Source organism: Entelurus aequoreus, linkage group LG02, assembly GCF_033978785.1.
Source record: "Entelurus aequoreus isolate RoL-2023_Sb linkage group LG02, RoL_Eaeq_v1.1, whole genome shotgun sequence".
Classification (NCBI taxonomy): domain Eukaryota; kingdom Metazoa; phylum Chordata; class Actinopteri; order Syngnathiformes; family Syngnathidae; genus Entelurus; species Entelurus aequoreus.
The window spans coordinates 47,610,899-47,629,117 of NC_084732.1; the positions used below are offsets into that span (position 1 = coordinate 47,610,899).

The following is an 18,219-nucleotide window of genomic DNA, read 5'->3' on the forward strand; positions in this document are numbered from 1 at the left end:
CGGGGGCCGCTGCAAGATCCTCTTTAGGGGCTGAGCGCAACCCGAGCATAACCCAAGGTAAACGGTCAATCCAATTGCTATCAACGAGCGCCGCACGCAAAGCCGCCTTAAGCGACCGGTGAAAACGTTCACATAAGCCGTTAGCTTGGGGATGGTAGGCTGTAGTACGGTGCACCTGCACACCCAAGGACTGGGCCAACGCTGACCAAAGCTCCGACACAAACTGGGATCCCCTGTCCGAGGTGATATCAGACGTCGTGCCAAAACGTGCAACCCAGGCTGACAGAAACGCGCGAGCAACGTCTACCGAGGCAGTGGAGGAAAGAGGAACTGCTTCCAGCCATCTGGTGGTACGATCTACCATCGTTAGCAAATGTGTATAACCCTGCGACGGAGGGAGGGGGCCAACTAAGTCTACATGCACGTGGTCAAACCGCCTGACCGGAATCGGAAATGGTTCGAGGGCCGCCTTTGTGTGCCGGTGGACCTTGGCGCGCTGACATGCCACGCATGCGGCTGCCCACTGCCTAACATCCTTCCTAAGGCCAGGCCAAACAAACTTGGCACCAACCAACTTGACGGAAGCCCGAACGCCAGGGTGCGACAGGGAGTGTATTGCGTCAAAAACCCGGCGGCGCCAGTCTACAGGGACAACCGGCCGAGGGCGGCCAGTGGAAACATCGCAGAGGAGGGCGGGACCGCCATCCTGAACTACCACCTCCTCGAGCACTAGCGCTGTACCGTCAGTTTTGAGTGCGCGGATGTCGGGGTCATCGGGCTGGTCAGCGGCCATTCCCGAAAAATCTAAACCGAGCTGCACGGGACACACGAGTACGCGTGAGAGACAGTCAGCCACAGGGTTGGCCTTACCGGCCCCATGCTGAATGTCCGTAGTGAACTCTGAGATGGCCGACAAGTGATGCTGCTGACGGGCTGACCAAGGCTCTGTGACCTTTGACATGGCAAACGTCACGACAAAAGCCGTGAAGGACCGACCTTCCAACAGAAAACGAAAATGGCGTGTTGCAAGATACAGTGCCAACAACTCTCGGTCAAATACACTGTACTTCCGCTCGTTATCTCGCAGTTTACGACTGAAGAACGCAAGGGGCTGCCATACATTCGCCACCTGCTGCTCCACCACAGCGCCCACGGCGACATCAGACGCGTCCGTTGTCAAAGCCACGGGCGCCGCAGAAACAGGGTGGGCGAGGAGAGCAGCCTCTGCGAGCGCGGATTTAGCCCTATGAAAAGCTTGGACTCGCTGAGGAGACCATTCGAGGGAATCGCTTGCCTTTTTGTTCCGTAGGGCACCATAAAGAGGCTGCAGGAGGTGGGCAGCGCGAGGAAGGAACCGATTATAAAAATTAATCATGCCCAAAAATTCCTGCAGAGCTTTGACAGTGGAGGGGCGAGGAAAATCTGCCACCACTTGCACTTTTGAAGGCAAAGGGATCGCACCCAGCGACGAAATACGGTGACCTAAAAAATCAATCTCTGACAGCCCAAACTGACATTTAGAAGGATTGACGATCAGGCCGTGCTCGTCAAGACGTGTGAACACCTGTGTTAGGTGTGACTGGTGCTCCTCGGCTGAAGGACTCGCCACAAAAATGTCGTCCAGATAAACAAACACAAAATTGAGGCCGCGCAAAACTGAGTCCATTAATCTCTGAAAGGTTTGTGCTGCCCCCTTCAGGCCAAAAGGCATACGCAGGAACTCAAAAAGCCCAAACGGGGTTATTACTGCAGTCTTGGGCACGTCCTCGGCACGCACCGGCACCTGGTGGTAACCACGAACTAAGTCTACCTTCGAGAAAATGGCGGCGCCAGCCAGGCGCGCCGAAAAGTCCTGGATGTGCGGAATAGGGTAGCGATCGTGCGTTGTGATGTTGTTAAGGCGGCGAAAATCCCCACAAGGCCGCCAGGAACCGTCTGACTTGGGCACCATGTGCAAGGGCGAGGCCCACGGGCTATTAGAACGCCTAACGATGCCTAAACGCTCCATAGTAGCAAACTCCTCTTTAGCAATGGTCGATTTAGCCGCGTCAAGACGGCGCGCAGCGCGCAAAAACTGGCGGGCCCACCGTGGGAATGAAATGTTCGACACCGTGCTTAGTGTCCGCGGTGGAAAAAGCGGGAGTGATTAATGACGGAAAATCCGCCAGCAAACGCTGAAAAACGTCACCAGATACCAAATAATTAGCGTGTGTTAACGGTCCACGTCCCCCCGCCTTACATGTAAAAGTTGAAAAAGACACAGCATCAATCAATCGGCGGTTAGCAACATCAACAAGCAGTCCACTAGCACACAGAAAATCTGGGCCAATAATGGGAACCGTGATGGCGGCGATGATAAAGTCCCACTGGAATTTGCGTCCATGAAAGCACACAGTCACCAACCTTGAGCCGAAAGTGTCGATCGACGAGCCGTTGGCGGCATTCAGCAGCGGCCCGCAGCCACCTGTCGCCCTGTCCGCGTCCGTGGCAGGTAACAGGCTGACTTGCGAACCGGAGTGCACCAGGAAACGTCTCCTTGACGACGAGTCAGCGATGAAGAGCAGCTCACTTGCTTCGCCGGCGCCCACAGCTGCTACTGAACGCTGGCGTTGGAGTTTCCCGGGGCCGTGAAGGAGCATGGAGGGACACACCGTCGAGCTTTGGCGCCAAAACGTTGACGGAAGAAGCACTGGCTCGCTTCGCGCCTTTTCCGGGTAGCGACTCCCGCCACTACCGCTGGGTCCGCGTTCTCCGTCGTCTGCAGGGGGGGCGCTTCTACGCTTTGCACGGCAAACCGTCTGGAAGCCAGAAGCACCCGGTCAGCTTCTTCAGCCAAGCCCCGGTAGTCGCCGGAGGCCAGAGAAGCGGAGTTAGCCAACACCGCACGGGCCGCAAGTGGTAGCTGCCGCAAGAAAAGATGCGGGAAAATTAACCCGCCCTCCTCGGAGCCCAGCAGCGACAGCATACTGTCCATTAGATCCAAGGCGGTGCTATCGCCCAAACCGGGCAGGGAAAGAAGTCTATCTGCCCTCTCAGCGTCAGTTAGAGTAAATCTCCGAAGCAGAAGATTCTTGAGTGCAGCGTACTTCCCGCGCTGTGGAGGCGTTCGCAACAGCTGCATGGCGCGGCGAGTGGTCGCCTGGTCGAGGGCTGTTACGACCAAGTAATACCGGGAGTCGTCGCCGGCGATTCCTCGCAGGTGGAAAAGTGCCTCGATGTGCTGGAACCATGATGCCGGGTCGCTCTGCCAGAACTCCGGAAGCTTTGTCCCCGCGGGGGATGCAGGTTGCTGGAGTTGGGGCGACATGGCCGATGAAGACACAGCTTCCTCTTCTGCATGAAACATTGTCGGGGTCACCAATGTGGCAAATGCAAGAAACACAGCGTTGTTTCTTTGAGGTCTTTATTGTAAGACTGCCAACATAAGAATACACAATAAAACACAATATGCACTTTTATAGTGTGCCCAAGAAGGTACATAAAACCACACCCATTCTGCTGAGTGTGAGCATGGTCCTAGTGCCCGCCACAATATTATATTATTTATAATTATTATTGTCTATTGTGAGCGAACTGTGGTGCTGAATTTCCCCCAGGGATCAATAAAGTACTTTCTATTCTATTCTATTCTATTCTATTCTATTCTATTCTATTCTATTCTATTCTATGTTAGTAAATTGTTTCTTTACTTAATCTATTCTATAATTTACTTATGCATACTGATATACTAAAGGATTTCAGTTATGTACCTGCATACAAATGTTTAAAGTTAAATTTTTCTCTGAGGTTGTATTTCTCCTCTTTTGTTGAGAAGAATTGTTGTACATTCTTGAGTAGCAGATTATAGTTTGCTCTGTGCATAATTTTGACAATTTGCAAATTCACCATATCGTTGAATTTTAATATTATTGATTCAATAAATAAAGGGTTTGAAAGTTCTCCATATCCAACATTATGTATTATTCTATTGACTAAAACATACTTTTGTATGTTTTCTACACAATAACTCAGATATGGTAACACTAGCGAGCAGTAGAGCATATGGAGTGATTTTTTTTGTCCAATACATATTTTGCTTCATTCATTGTTGATGTATTTCTTGCCACTTATTTTGTATACGTTTTATACCCCGGTCGAGTCATACCAAAGACTTTAAAAATGGGACCCATTACCTCCCTGCTTGACACTCAGCATCAAGGGTTGGAATTGGGGGTTAACTCACCAAAAATGATTCCCGGGTGCGGCCACCGCTGCTGCTCACTGCTCCCCTCACCTCCCAGGGGGTGATCAAGGGTGATGGGTCAAATGCAAAGAATAATTTCGCCACACCTAGTGTGTGTGTGACAATCATTGGTACTTTAACTTAACTTAATATGTGATTTCCAGTTCATTTTAACATTAATCACTACCCCCAAAAATGTTTTATTATTTTCAATTTTCAATGTCTACTCTGTCTATTTGTATTTATGTCAAACTGTCTTTTAATTTTATTTATTTTTTCTTCTGTTATTGTTTGTATTAGCTTGTGTTCTCTCCTGAACAAAACACAGTTGCGTCATCTGCAAATAATACTAACTTTCAGTCTTTTGAAACTTTACATATATGGTATATATAAAGATTGAACAATTTTGGTCCCAGTGGTAATCCCTGTGGTACACCACAGGATATACAATATTTAGCGTTGTAGAAGTGTGTTCGCTTAGCTTTAAGTATTGCTTCCTGTTAGTTAAGTAACTTCTTACCCAGTTCAAGACCAACCTTCTGATGCCATACCGTTTTAATTTTTTTATTAAAATTTTATGATTAATTGTGTCAATTGCTTTAATTAAAGCCATAAACACTGCCGCTGCACACTGTTTGCTATCTATTGCATTGGTACTCTCATCCATTATTTTGATTAAAGCCATTGATGTTAAAACATTAGCTCTGTAGCCATATTGGTTCTCTGCAAGTGTTCTATAATGGTTTATAAATTTGTCCAATCTGTTATCAAACAGTTTTTCGATAATTTTAGAAAATTGTGGAAGTAAATAAACAGGTCTATTATTAATTTGTAAATTGGTGTTTGTCTAGTCCTATAATAACCATTATCATTATCCACTCATCAAAGCAAGCGTGACGTCCGACTGACTGTAAGACTACTATGTTTAGGAAAGTCACTAAATATTGCCCTTTTAAATACACAACGTGTTCTTCTTATACACACAACATGTTCTTCTTATACATAGCAGTTAGTGGATGTCATCTTCATTGACAAAAGTAGGTGTGGAACTGTCTGCAGTTAAGCATGCTACTATACAGCGGTGTTTATTTGTATTTGATTAATACATTATTGATCATATGCTAATGTAATCCAAATCAAAGCGACTCAACATTTACTTGATTAATTATTGTGCCGTGGTATAATTTCCCCAAACAGTCAACGGTGGTACGGGTTAGAGCAGAAAGCCTCTGGCAAGTTGAGCCTGCTCCAACTACAAAGAGCCTCGCTGCACTGGGACCTGCTCTGGGTACCCGCTCTCCTAGAACCCACCCACCTCCCTACATGCCCCCCGGGGCCTTTGGAGGACTGCTCAGGCTGCACTTATTTTACCTTTCCTTTCAAATCAGCACTGCCCTTTGTTTCCAGCAATGGATGTACACAAAGGACATATGGATGATGTATTATGATCATAATAATGAGAGCATATTGGAAGGCCTGAATATTTTGTTATACAGTATATGAAATTATATTTTGCATTTTGCATGTATATCACTATAAGTTCACTCCGTATCTCTGCCTTTCCCATAAATCAATGCCTTCTGTTTGTCGACAAATGGTAAATATTGCCTTGCACTTAACCTGTATTGATCCACCAGTAAGATGTAGAACCAATCTACCACACTGAGCCTAAACATCTGGTCACCAGAGTTCTCCTTTGACTGACAGATAACATCTGGGAAGTCTGCTACTATCACAGGAAACAATGTTACTATCTCCTCCTCCCCTCTGTCTCTGCTCACTCTTACTCCAGTGTCCCTCTTTCCTCATGTCCTGCTCATAAGCACATCTCTCTCATTGACTTCCCTTTAACCCATTCCAGACTACTCCCTGCCCAGGCTCACGGACAACACTGGATTGATTATTAATGTGTTGGCATCAGTATGGATGCCCATTCTTGGTTAGTTTCAACGATTTATTGCACAACTGGAGTATAGATTAGCCCGTCTTGTGGCTTATTCCAGCTAAAGCACATTCCAACAGTATTTATATTAGGTAGATATAAGATTGTCCATAGGGGTAAATGTGAGGGTGAATAGCTTTTTGTAAATAGTTGCCCTGCTATTGGCTGGTTAATAGCCCACATGTACCCCACCTCCTGTTCAAAGTCAACTGGGATTGGCTCCGCAATACCCATGGCTCTAATAAGAAAAGAGTGGTATAGAAAATTGATAAATGTACCGGGTATGTATTTTCTTTGTCTATTCATGCCCCATGTTAAAGAGGTGACCTGTCTCGAGAGTGTACCCTGCATCTCACTCAAAGTCATTCACTTGTGACCCTGAACAGGATAAGCTGTAGACATTTATTTCGGGTCCCATACTGCATTTTTTCCACAAACTTGAAGTTACGTAGGGTTCTCGTATTCGTATTTTCCCATTCATTCTGCGGACATGCATGTAAGTTGTCATCAATCAACAATCAATCGATCAAAGTTTATTTATATAGCCCTTAATCACAAGTGTCTCAAAGGGCTGCACAAGCCTCAGATCCCACATCAGGGCAAGAAAAAAACTTGCCCCCCACCCCTCCCCCTGGTCGACTGGTGCAATAGATGTCGAGTGGATCTAGTTAATAGTGTGAAAGTCCAGTTCATAGTGGGGCCAGCAGGAGATCATTTTGAATGGAGACAAGTCAGCAGCGCAGAGACGTCCCCAACTGATGCACAGATGAGTGATCCACCAGGGGTCCCGACTTTGAACAGCTAGCGTCTCATCTGTGGTCACCTGATAACCTGTGAGGGGGCAGAGCAGAAAAGAGACGGCAGATCAACTGGTCTAAAAGAGGGGTCTATTTAAAGGCTAGAGTATACAAATGAGTTTTAAGATGGGACTTATATGCTTCTACTGTGGTAGCATCTCTAACTGTACTACTGGAGACCGAATAGAAAACGCTCTATAGCCTGCAGACTTTTTTGGAGGGCTCTGGGATTCACTAATAAGCGGGAGTTCTTAGAATGCAGATTTCTGGACGGGACATATGGTACAATACAATCAGCAACACAGGATGGAGCTAGACTGTGTAGTATTTTATAAGTAAGTAGTAAAACCTTAAAGTCTTAAGTGCACAGGAAGCCAGTGCAGGTGAGCCAGTACAGGCGTAATATGATCAAACTTTCTTGTTCTTGTCAAAAGTCTAGCAGCCGCATTTTGTACCAAATGTAATCTTTTAATGCTAGAAATAGAGAGACACGAATATAATATGTTACAGTAATCGAGACGAGACGTAACGAACGCATGAATAATGATGTCAGTGTCGCTAGTGGACAAAATGGAGCACATTTTAGCGATATTATGGAGATGAAAGAAGGCTGTTTTAGTAACACTCTTAATATGTAACTCAAATGAAAGAGTTGGGTCGACGATAATACCCAGATTATTTACAGAGTCGCTTTGTGTAATTGTCTGGTTGTCAACTGTTAAGGTGGTTTTATTAAATAGGTGCCGGTGTCTAGCAGGACCGATAATCAGCATTTCCGTTTTCTTTACGTTGAGTTGCAAAAAGTTAGTGGACACACTGCAAAAACTAAAATCTAAGTAAGATTAAATATCTCAAATAAGGGTGATATTTGCTTATTTTCTGTCTGATAAGATAATTCTTCTCACCAAGCAGATTTTATGTTAGAGTGTTTTACTTGTTTTAAGTGTTTTGGTCCTAAATTATCTCAGTAAGATATAACAGCTTGTTGCTGAGATTTAATGACCTATATTGAGTAAAACATGCTTGACACTAGAATATCAACTGTTGCAAAGCCGTGTCATCAACACTCACAAGTATAAAACTACTTTTTCAAAGTAATAATTTGTTATTTCAAGCATGAACAAAAAAATCATGACTTGGACACAATTGTGTCTCACAAGTAAAACAAATGACAGCCAAATGGACTTTGCTGTTTTATTTTCAATGAAACAAGAGAAAATACATACTCATATAGTAGTACAGTTGGCACAGTACAGTAAACGGACAGTTAATATTTAAACATTTAACATGTGACATTTCAAACTATTTTGAACAGAAATAGTTCATGCACATTCAGGTAAATTCTTCAAAATTACAATAAACATTTTTTTGGCTGGGGGCCAGTCTGTATATATATATATATATATATATATATATATCTATATATATATATATATATATATTCCTCGCGCACTAATTGACTGAAAGAGCACGCACTTGGCGCGATGATGTCATGTTATCGATGGGAAAATGCATTTTTAGACAATATGATTTGCCAGAACGGCTAGTAGACCCCGAGAGTAACAAACGGTTGCTTTGTTGTCTTTCCATTAAGAAAAAATAACTAGTTTTTAGTATAAGTTTGCTGGTTTCAAGAAATGTAATGCCGGGCGAATATATCATTATGTCAAGATAATGGCACTAGCATTTACTTAATTTAAGAATATTTTTCAACATATTTAGCAAAAAGGTCAGTTTTTTTTCTACCAAGAAAAATGCACTTGTTATTAGTGAGAATATACGGTGGCGACTTGTCCAGGGTGTACCCCGCCTTCCGCCCGATTGTAGCTGAGATAGGCTCCAGCGACCCCGAAGGGAATAAGCGGTAGAAAATGGATGGATGGATGGATACTTATTTTAAGGTATTTTTGGGTTCATTGAAGTTAGGTAATTTTCCCTGTTTTGGAAAGTCTTGACAAGCCAAATTTTCTTGTTCTATTGGCAGATAATTTTCCTTAGTTCAAGTAAAATACCCCTAATTTTTGTATTTTTTTTTTTTTTTTGAACACTGACTTTTTGCAGGGCACCCACTGTTTAATTTCATTCAGACACGCCTCCAGGTGACTACAATCTGGCGTGTTGGTCAGCTTTAGGGGCATGTAGAGTTGGGTGTCATCAGCATAACAGTGAACGCTAATGGCGTATTTGTGTATGATGTCACTTAGCGGCAGCATGTAGATGCTGAAGAATGCAGGGCCAAGAACTGAACCCTGTGGAACCACGTTACCTTAACATACTCCCAGGTCACATTGTTATAGAAGACGCACTGCATCCTGTCAGTAAGATAAGAGTTAAACCAAGACAAGGCTAAGTCTGACATACCAATACGTGTTTTGATACGTTCTAATAAAATATTGTGATCGACGACAACATGGATGACGCATCAGCATCCATGGTTAGCAACAGATCATTAGTCATATTTGTGAGGGCTGTCTCCGTAGAGGGATTTGCCTTGAAACCAGACTGAAATGGTTCACAGAGATTGTTAGACGCTAAGTGTTCATTTAGCTGCTGTGCAACAATTTTTTCGAGGATTTTTGAAATAAAGGGAAGGTGGGACACTGGCCGGTAGTTTACCATGAGGTCAGGATCGAGGTTGGGTCTTTTGATCCCATGATGAATAACCGCTTCTTGGAATGCTAGGGGAACAGTGCCAGAGGAAAGTGATACGTTTATAGTATTTAGCACTGATAGTCCTAATATAACAAACAGTTCCATGATAAGTTTCCCAGGAAGTGGGTCAAGTAAACATGTTGTTTGTTTTGTCCCATTTACACGCCGCAGGAGTTCCTCTTATGTTATTTCATCAAAAAGAGAGAGATTATTTTGGAGGACAATATCCGTCGTACATACATTTGTATCTGTGTTAATAGAACCCAGTTGGAGCTGGGACGTGTTGTCTTTAATCTCCTTTCTAATGAGTTTATTTTTCTTATTAAAGAAATTCATAAAGTCATCTGCCGAGTGGGTGGGGCTACTGAGAGGAGTCCCTTGTTGGGTTAGCAACGCTACTGTACTGAACAAATATTTAGGATCGTTTTTATTGAGGTGGATGAGATTGGAGTAGTAATTAGCTTCAGCTAAGGTAAGTATGCGTTTATAAGTTATTAAACTATCACTCTATGCTTGATGGAAAACCTCAAGTTTAGTCAATGAAGGCAGGCCCATGTGGTTAATTGACAAATGAGGCGCATTTTGCTATGATAAAGTTGTTTTAGCTTTGTGAAAAATATGGGAAAACATTTTTTTACAGTTGGGAATGTCATTGAAACCAGTGAAAAAGATAATACTTAAAATGTGAAAAGGCTGTATCCATCCAGGCAGCGATTGACATGTGTACTTATATTGCCATGGTGATTTGGGTGCATGTATGCATCTGCAACAGTGTCTTCTTCTGGCTGGATGTCACTCCAAAGATGAAACTTTGTTTCACTTATTTAGTGTAGCTACTAAATGGATGCAAAACCGTTTTCTTCAGCTAAATTCAGACACTACTTAAATCAATCAATCAATCAATCAATCAATCATGGTCTTTGGCCCCCAGAAGCAAAGATAAACTATTAGTAGTCACCTTGAGACCCTCTCACTGAAACCTAATAATCAGGTTAGAAATCTAGGGGTAATAATGGATTCAGACTTGAACTTTAACAGCCACATTAACATCAGCAGCTTTTTACCACCTAAAAAACATTGCCAAAATCAAAGGAATAGTTTTCCAAAGCAGACTTTGAAAGACTAATCCATGCATTTGTCTCCAGTAGATTAGACTACTGTAATGGCCTTCTCACTGGGCTCTCTAAAAGAACTGTAATGCAGCTGCGGTACATCAGGAAAGCTGCTGCTTGAGTCCTGACTAGAACCAGGAAATATGACCGTATTAGTCCAGGGCTTAGGTCACTTTACTGGCTTCCTGTTGCTCAGAGAGTAGACTTTCTTGTGTACAAGTCTTTTCATGACATATTAGAGCCATATGAACCATCTCAGCGTCTGAGAACTTCAGAGAGTGGTCTCCTGCTGGTGCCTAGAGTCAGGACCAAACATTGTGAAACTGCGTTTTAGTTTTATGCTTCTAAAATATGGAATAGTCCTCCAGAAAATGTGAGACAAGCCTCAATGTTGGCAATGTTCAAATCCTGCCTAAAAGTACTTTTATTTCATTGTGCATATGACAACTGAAATTATTAATCTACAATCTTTGATTTTATTTAAATTATGATTGTTTTATGAGTCAAATTTGTATCTTAATTTGAATTATGATTATTTTTATGATTACTTTTTTTTCTATTTTTACCTTCTTGTTGTAAAAATTGTGCTTTATAAATAAATTTGGCTTGCCTTGCCTTTCTGGAACTAAAGTTCTTAAGTCGATGGGAGTATGTGCACAGCCAGATTTGAAAGGGAATTTCTTGGATGTACTCAGTTACACACTTACGTATGGGGGAGAATGTCTTAATGTTATAATATGCGCAACTGCACAGGTTTTTCCACTTAGGCGAATGGGAGAATAGGGCACTTAATGAGTGCAGTACTTCCAGGTTTTACCAGCTCACCTGTGAGCCTAAGGGGGACAAATGAAATAGGAAGTGAATATTGATTGATTGATTGATTGATTGAGACTTTTATTAGTAGGTTGCACAGTGAAGTACATATTCCGTACAATTGACCGCTAAATGGTAACACCCGAATAAGTTTTTCAACTTGTTTAAGTCGGGGTCCACTTAAATTGATTCATGATACAGATATATACTATCATATATACTATCATCATAATACAGTCATCACACAAGATAATCACATTGAATTATTTACATTATTTACAATCAGGGGTGTGGAGGGGGGGGGGATATGGACATTAAGTAGTGGACATAGAGAGAGAGAGACACAGAGAGAGAGAGAGATCAGAAGGCATAAGAAAAAGAAAAAGTATCTGCATTTCATTGTTTACATTTGATTATTAGCAATCCGGGGAGGGTGTTAGTTTAGGGTTGTAGCTGCCTGGAGGTGAACTTTTATTGCGGTTTTGAAGGAGGATAGAGATGCCGTTTCTTTTATACCTGTTGGGAGCGCATTCCACATTGATGTGGCATAGAAAGAGAATGAGTTAAGACCTTTGTTAGTTCGGAATCTGGGTTTAACGTGGTTAGTGGAGCACCCCATGGTGTTGTGGTTATGGCGGTCATTTACATTAAGGAAGTAGTTTGACATGTACTTCGGTATCAGGGAGGTGTAGCGGATTTTATAGACTAGGCTCAGTGCAAGTTGTTTAACTCTGTCCTCCACCTTGAGCCAGCCCACTTTAGAGAAGTGGGTAGGAGTGAGGTGGGATCTGGGGTGGAGGTCTAGAAGTAACCTGACTAGCTTGTTCTGAGATGTTTGGAGTTTAGATTTGAGGGTTTTGGAGGTGCTAGGGTACCAGGAGGTGCATGCATAATCGAAAAAGGGTTGAACGAGAGTTCCCGCCAGAATCCTCAAGGTGCTTTTGTTGACCAGAGAGGAAATTCTGTAGAGAAATCTTGTTCGTTGGTTAACCTTTTTGATTACCTTGGTTGCCATTTTATCACAGGAAAGGTTAGCCTCTAGAATGGAACCTAGGTAGGTGACCTCATCTTTCCTGGTGATGACACTGTCACCTACTTTTATGGTGAAGTCATTGACTTTCTTAAGTTTGATGTGGGACCCAAACAGGATGGATTCTGTTTTACCCAAGTGTATGGATAGCTTGTTGTCAGCGAGCCAGGTGCAAGTTCTACAGAGCTCAGCACTGAGGATTTTCTCCACCTGTGACTTGTCCTTGCCGGATACCAGCAAGGCAGAGTCATCCGCAAACAAAAACAATTCACAGTCGCATGCAGATGACATGTCGTTTATGTATATTAGGAACAGTAAAGGTCCCAATATACTGCCTTGGGGGACTCCACAGCTCACCGAGAGGGGGGGGGGGGGACACGGTGCCGTTCACCTTTACCACCTGCTCCCTCCCCTCCAAGTAAGATTGCATCCAGCTCCATGAGGTTTTGTTAAATCCGATTGCTCTGAGCTTATCCAACAGTATAGCGTGGTTAACGGTGTCAAAGGCCTTCTGAAGGTCCAGCATGACCATGCCGCAGTATTTGCCCGCGTCCACCTCATGTTTGATGTGGTCGGTCAGATAGAGAAGGCATGTGTCCGTACATGAGTTTATTAGTGGCAAGGTAACTATCGACCTGTTCATAAACTATTTTCTCCATTACTTTCGAAATGGAGCTGAGAATAGAAACAGGTCGGTAGTTGCCAGGTTCCAATTTGCTTCCTTTTTTAAAGAGGGGAGTTACTCTTGCTATCTTAAAATCTTTTGGTACTCGGCCTTGTGTAATTGATAGGTTTATTATGTGTGTGATGATCGGGGCAATGATGGAGGCAGAGTCCCTGAGGAATCTGGAGGGAATATTATCAAGGCCGGTGGCCTTGTTAGGGTGGAGCGCGCTCAATTTTTTAAACACCTCATCAGCTGTGACCATTTCTAATTTGAAATCATCGTTGGATACTCCTAGCTTTCTGTAGAAGGCTTTAATGTGTTCTATACCAAAGCGACCAGAGTGGTGGGACAGCTTGTTGACAAGAGTTGCGGCTATGCTGGTAAAAAAGATGTTAAGTCTGCTAGCTACCTCCATTTTGTCTGTAATGAGGGAGTCACCCTCCTTGATGCTGATGTTGGTGAGTCTTGTTTTAAGTTTCTGGCTGCAACCAGGAAGCTGGTTGTTGAGAATTTTCCAGAGCTCATGTGGCTTATTTGTGTTTTCCTCTATTTTGTCGTTAATGTAATTTTTTTTAAAGGATTTAGTCAGGTTGGTTGACTTATTTCTTAATTTATTGCATTGCTTTTTGAGAGTTGAAAGGAGTAATTTGAGGTTGATATTATTGGGTTGTTTATCTACTTCTGTTTTACATTTTTGGTATTCAGAGTATTTCCTGTCTCTGTCTTTTATGGCAGCTAATAGGTCCGGATTCATCCATGGTTCCGAGCGGGCTTTGATCCTGACTGTTTTCACGGGAGCCATGTCATTTAGTATCTTTAGGAACGCCGTTTTGAAGCGATCCCAAGCGACATCGACCAGGTTGCTCGCGAGCACAGGGGACCAGTCCCACTCATCTAATTTTAAATTGAAATTGTCATCGGAGTATTTTTTGAGGGATCTGGATTGGGCTGTTATGTGGCCATTGGCTTTAGGTTTAGCTATTTTACGGGTGCAGAAGGTTAGATAGTGGTCGCTAAGACCACAGATCATGACCCCACTATTTTTTATTTTAGGCCGGTCTGAAGTGAGAATGAGATCTACGGTTGATTGGGTGGAATCACACACCCTTGTGGGTAGCGCTATTAGCTGGGAAAGACCGTGCAGATTACAAAACTTGCTGAAGGATCTGAAGACAGGCGCATCTTTGCGTTGAATATCTGTGTTCAGATCCCCAGTTATAATTTTCTCCATGTTGTCTGTCCCTGCCAAGCATTCTTCCAAAGCCCCATAGAAATCACTCTGATTAGGGGGTCTATAAACAGTCCCTATTAGTACCATTAATAGATGTGCAGATGTTGAAAACACTTGTAGTTATTTTGCTTTGCAAAATTCTAAATTCTAAATTATGTTCTTTATTAGGTGTAGTACTACTTTATACATTATATTCCCACAATATCACCATACTTGGTAGAAGTGAAAAAAAAGTATATTTATATATATATATATATATATATATATATATATATATATATATATATATATATATATATATATATATATATATATATATATATATATATATATATATATATATATGTATATATATATATATATATATATATATATATATACATATATGTATATATATATATATATATATATGTATATATATATATATATATATATATATATATATATATATATATATATATATATATATATATATATATATATATATATATATATATATATATATATATATATACACACAGGGCCTGATTTTCTAAAATCCAATTACCACGTGCTAAACAGCGTGTGCTAGACAAGAACAATATGCCTTTTTTTAGGATTCTGAAGATGATAAAAAATGTTTGCAAAATGTAGCTAACGGAAGTCACCATTGTACCCTTTAAAGCCCTCTAAAACAACTTCACAACCATCCGTCAACATTTTATATATGCACTGCAAGTCTATATATAATGTAATAAATGATAAAATAAATGATAAATGGGTTATACTTGTATAGCGCTTTTCTACCTTCAAGGTACTCAAAGCGCTTTGACAGTATTTCCACATTTACCCATTCACACACACATTCACACACTGATGGCGGGAGCTGCCATGCAAGGCGCTAACCAGCAGCCATCAGGAGCAAGGGTGAAGTGTCTTGCCCAAGGACACAACGGACGTGACTAGGAAGATAGAAGGTGGGGATTGAACCCCAGTTACCAGCAACACTCCAATTGCTGGCACAGCCACTCTACCAACTTCGCCACGTCATAATAAGAGACACATTCATACCAATATGTAATTTTTACAATATTTACCATATTTTGGTCATTTTATGCAGTGGTCCCCAACCACCGGGCCATGGCCCGGTACCGGGCACAAGAAATTTAAAAAAAATAAAAATTAAAAAAACACAAGATACACTTACAATTAGTGCACCAACCCAAAAAACCTCACTCCCCCATTTATACTCATTCACACTCATTCGCACAAAAGGGTTGTTTCTTTCTGTTATTAATATTTCTGGTTCCTACATTATATATAAATATAGATCAAAACAGTCTGCAGGGATACAGTCCGTAAGCACGCATGATTGTATTTTTTTATGACAAAAAAATATTTTAAAAAATACCATATCCAAAAAAAAGTGCAGTTCCCCTTTAAATGAGGATTTTGCGTGTGCTATAGGCGGCATCACCACTGAGACACTCAATCATTTACTGCGCATTCATGTTATCATGCTCCTACCTGTGGCATTTTGATATGTTTTCAAACATGCAGGAGACAGCTACCACTTTTTATGGGCATTTTAGATACAGCTCAAAGTGCATCTACGGAACCCACTTTTGTTTCTCCTTTTTTTATTTTGCGCTGAAGGTGCGATCACGGGACAGATGAGCAAGTTATTGTGCTCAAAACCCCAAAAATGCATACAGGAGATGTGTTATATATATGAAGAAAGGAACACCGTTAAAAAAAAATAATAATTAAGGACACCAAAATACATAAATGGAATTTGTTTTAATCAGCCCCTTAAGTCACCCATCATACAGCTAAAACAAACCTAAAGAATGTTGCTGAATAGACGATATGTCAAATATTGTTCTATTTCTGACAGTTCAAATATGTTGACACACACAGACGTAGGACCGAGGATTTTCTGTCCATTGTCTTTGCACCACAAGCACCGATCCTGTAGCCATGTGTATAACTGTCAGTTTGCACATAGTTTTCAGACGTGCTAAATAAAACACTTAATAGTGCTCGCTAAACGATGATGAGTGTTGATAAATTACATTGCGCTTGCTAAATAATCATATTTGCATCTTCTCTTCCCAGCTTTTGAAGATCAGCAAATATTCTGCATTTTAATGAATGGATTGCACACCTTATTCGGCTTATTTAACGGACATAATCCACTTTGCACACATTTAATAAATCAGCTTTGTGTGTGCTATCAATTGTGCATGTGTTTTAGTACACACAACCTTTAGTGAATCTAAAGGTTACACATCGTCCCTCGCTACATCACACTTCAAAGTTTACGGCTTCACTCTATCATCTATTTTTAATTTTTAAAACCGTTATACGTATGTATTTTTGACCTAAATTAATTTAAGCATTTTCAAGCATAAATAAGGCTAAAGTAACTAAACATATCTACATTACAGAAGCATTGGCCACTAGATGAGACCAAACCAATCAGAGTGCACTGTTTCCCGACCACTGATTGGCTCAGCCTCAGGCTGCGTTACTTTAATATTAAACAAGTGTAGGAGTGGCTTTGTGGGTGTTATTAAATGTCTAGAGGGCTCTCATAGTGTTAAAATGCAGATTTAGATGGTTGTAAACAGTTTATTATACTCCATCTATGTATAATATTTGATTTATAATGAATAAGGTGGGGACTTGCCCGAATGCAGCTGAGATAGGCTCCAGCACCCCCCGCACTCTGAAAGGGACAAGCGGTAGAAAATGGATGGATGAATGAATGAATGAATTGATTTATTCCGGCAGACATATATAGCAACACTTCATCACTCCTTGTAATTTGACAGACATGCAACGGCACCCACCGACAAGGAATACGGGAAAAAAGCAAGATTGCTTATCCATGTCCCGCCCCTAATTTACAATCAACTTATATGTTGGTTATATACGTTGGTTATATGGTCCAAGTTTCAACAGCAGAGTTGATGGATGCATGACAATTTCAGAACAAGAATAACATAAGCTGGAAAACACTTTGTCAATAGCATTGAGCGACCATGAGATTAGCTCCATCTTGCCTGGGTAGCTTTCGTCTTCTGAAGCCTTGTCTGGTGTGTTATGTCCCTTATTCCACAGTGACTTCTTTTGCACCTGTGTCCCACAGTTGAGATAGTCCAAACAACTAGTCATGTTTTTGATAGTTTCCTAACAACACATTTTTTACCGCAAGGTTGAACACACTTCACTAATGCGGACGCTGTATCGATCCGTTGTGGTGAAGAAGGAGCTGAGCCGGAAGGCAAAGCTCTCAATTTACCGGTCGATCTACGTTCCCATCCTCACCTATGGTCATGAGCTTTGGGTTATGACCGAAAGGACAAGATCACGGGTACAAGCGGCCGAAATGAGTTTCCTCCGCCGGGTGGCGGGGCTCTCCCTTAGAGATAGGGTGAGAAGCTCTGCCATCCGGGGGGAGCTCAAAGTAAAGCCGCTGCTCCTCCACATCGAGAGGAGCCAGATGAGGTGGTTCGGGCATCTGGTCAGGATGCCACCCGAACGCCTCCCTAGGGAGGTGTTTAGGGCACGTCCGACCGGTAGGAGGCCACGGGGAAGACCCAGGACACGTTGGGAAGACTATGTCTCCCGGCTGGCCTGGGAACGCCTCAGGATCCCCCGGGAAGAGCTGGACGAAGTGGCTGGGGAGAGGGAAGTCTGGGTTTCCCTGCTTAGGCTGCTGCCCCCGCGACCCGACCTCGGATAAGCGGAAGAAGATGGGTGGATGGA

The 18,219-nt window shown here is 42.3% G+C and overlaps 1 protein-coding gene across 1 annotated transcript in view; it reads left to right on the plus strand.

Annotated features, from left to right (window-relative positions):
- zfhx3b (zinc finger homeobox 3b) overlaps positions 1 to 18,219 on the plus strand; it is a 450,580-nt gene that overhangs the window by 133,145 nt on the left and 299,216 nt on the right. The window lies entirely within an intron of this gene.